We start from the raw sequence: 3,061 nt of genomic DNA, 5'->3' as shown, positions 1-3,061 counted from the left end.
TATTATTTTATTAGAAAAAGTTAATGAGCGAGGCATATTTAATTTTTAGGTATCAGCTTAAAATGTTAAAAAGTTATGTTTGAAATAATTTGCGATTTTAGCTAATTTTGAGAATATTGATCAGATACTGGAAAGTCATTATTGGTAAACACAGTAGGCTTGTTTAGTTCTGGACGGAACTTCTTGTTTCTGCATAAAAAAAAAAAAGCTTAGCTTGAAATTCGAGAAGACTTAATCAAAAGTGATATTACAGTGTAACATTGTATGACATAAAAAAATAAGTAAAAAGACAGAAAAAGAAACTTTATTCAGTACAGTTTGTATGACCCCAGTAGATGGCGCTGACACCTTATACGGGTAAGCTGATCATGGGAGGCTAAAAAAAATTTTTTAATGCTTTTAATCCTCCCAGGTGTGTGACCGTCGATAGCTCAGTTGGCAGAGCGGAGGACTGTAGACGAATAATGCAGAGATCCTTAGGTCGCTGGTTCGACTCCGGCTCGACGGAAAATTCTTTTATTGCATTACGTTGTCTTTTCGGTTACTCTCCCCATCTCCTTCGAAAAAAAAATTTTGGTCACTGTTCTAGTTATGTTGCTGGCTGCAACATATTTAGCACACAAGCATTATTTTCTTTAACGCCATCAAAGATATACTAAAATTGATTTCAAGATTGAAAATATTTTGGGAAGAAAATCCAATCCTTGTTGGAGTAGGCCTTACGCCACTAGATACAGTCTACATTTATGTGTTTTTCAGTTTAGTTGAAAAGCTTACTGGACAACGCCCCCAAACCCTCCCCAATATCTTCACGTATACAAAGATAGCCTAAAATTGCTTTTTTTAACACTTCAATTTCGGAAATTTTATTGAGAAGTCCCGACCCCCTAGCGTCATCAAAGAAAGCTTAAAACTGATTTTAATTTTGAAAAAAAAAAAAAAAAAAGAAGAAGAAAAAAAATGTGGAGGGAGTCTAAGCCTCTTTTCTATAAGCATTTCTAAAAATTGCTTAAAATTCCGAATTTTGACTTAAATTTTGGAATTTTTCGGTGAGGCTCCGAAGTCCCCCCCCCCCTTTTTTTATTCTGCTAGAAAAATAAGAGGGGAAAAAAAGTTTATTTTATTCTTTATTAAAATACTTTTGACGCTTTAATGTATTAACCACTGATTGCAGCCCACCACCAAATCTTCAGTTGCAGCTGCGGCCCTCGAACAATGATCTAATTACGTTTTCTATTCTTCTCGTTTATGTTTGCTTCGAACACTTTTTTTTTTTTTTTTTCAGTGTTTATGTATTTGGACTCCAAAACTCAGTGTGAAAATAATTTAATGAAAGATCCAAATAAAATAATTTAATAAAGATCCCACTAATTTAAAGATCCAAATGTGCACAGAATTACCTTCTGAAAAATTCACATTGAAAAAAAAAATGTATTAAAGATTTAGGTACTTTGAAAGTTAAACCTTGAAACTCCAACTGCCTCTAATAATAAACGCGACTTTGCGAATTGGATCGCTAGCTAAATTCGTACTTCATTGAAAACCATATGTAAAAATACTCAAAAAATATTTTTTTGCTGTTGTAATTTCTTCTTCTTTTTTTTTTTTTTATTAACACGCTTATATTAGCTTCACCTGTATGTAAATACATATATGTATCTTGTAATGGAATCTTGCAACTCAAATTGCGCCCAATTCCTGCGATTGGATTCTTTTAAAATTTGGGATTCGACCTCAGATCCGAAGACTATGCAATATCCTATAATCAAATTCACTAATAAATTGTTAATTATTAGTTTATTCCAATTTTACTCATTTTTGCATAAATCCATTAATATAAGGTCGAAAAATGCTCGCAAAAATTAGAATTAAATATCGGAACAAGCCCCTGTTTTTTCTGCATCAGACAAAATTTGTTCCTATGTTTCAAGGTAACTAGAACAGGAATTATAATTGTTTTAAACTAATTTCATGTCAAAATGCAGGTAAGCCTTCAATTGGCAATTCATTGTTGATCAGGGCCGTAGACAGGGCAGGGACCGATCCTCCCCCGAAATTTTAAATTATCTCAAAAAAAAAAAAATAAAGAAACGAAGACAATCTAATCAAAAACTCTTCCTTCGATTCCTCCTTCACTATCACTTGACCTTGTTATACAAATCTTCTTTCATTCAGACCTCTTCTTCTTTTCGCCCCTCCCTCCACACCACCCTACAAATTTTTTTAAAAATTTTTCAAAAAGTCCCCATTTTTTCACACCTTGGTCCATTACTGATTGCTAACGACTCTTGTTATGGATAACATTTTAAAAACATTCTTTGATATACACTTCAACAAGAGACGTAATAGATTTACATGATCAAAACTATCATTTTTAATCCTATCATATTTTTGATTACATGCTTAATTTTGTAGATTTTAATAAAGTAAGTCTTTAAGAATATTAATTTATTTTTTGATGTGGTGAGTGTAGATTACTTTTCAACTGTGAATATTTTCACTTATTTGCGTGAAAGTTATTCTAAAAGACCCCGACGCATGCATTTGTAATTGCAAATATGTAATGAACACTGTATCAAGTGTTATAGACCGTAAAAGCGTGCGCAGTCCTCTTATTTTGTGAACTCATTAATAAATGATTCCGATGGAACATAAATTAATTATCAAATATTAATGAAGTAATTAAAATAATTATCTGGTACGAATTTTTCAAATACATTGTTGATTAATTTTTGCAAACATAATAAACATAATTTTTAAATGCTATTTTCCCACTTGATTACATGTCCTGGAACCACCTTTGCTCGACCATGTCCCTCCCCGAAAAACTATCCTGGCTACGGCCTTGTTGTTGATCACTGTCATTGTTGAACAATGCTTTTTTTGAAATGCATCTCAAATTTTTAAAGTAATATAATTATGATTTTGACACACATATATTGATAACTGGTATGGATTAGTTGAATTAGATAATTGCTCGACAGGCTATTTATCCAAGCAATTGAACGTTTTCCGAGATCCCCGTTTCGAATGTTGCCCGAACCATGTATTCATTTTTTAG

At 32.2% G+C, this 3,061-nt stretch overlaps 1 non-coding gene across 1 annotated transcript; it reads left to right on the top strand.

Annotated features, from left to right (window-relative positions):
• The first annotated feature begins 420 nt into the window (after positions 1–420).
• Trnay-gua (transfer RNA tyrosine (anticodon GUA)) lies at positions 421–508 on the top strand. Its single transcript is given in 2 exon segments — positions 421–457; positions 473–508. It is a non-coding gene; the product is annotated as a tRNA-Tyr (tRNA).
• Positions 509–3,061: the final 2,553 nt, after the last annotated feature.

Source organism: Uloborus diversus, chromosome 7 (assembly GCF_026930045.1).
Source record: "Uloborus diversus isolate 005 chromosome 7, Udiv.v.3.1, whole genome shotgun sequence".
NCBI classification, from domain to species: Eukaryota; Metazoa; Arthropoda; class Arachnida; order Araneae; family Uloboridae; genus Uloborus; species Uloborus diversus.
Note: the sequence above shows the minus strand (reverse complement) of the source record. Positions and strands in the feature narration are given on the sequence as shown.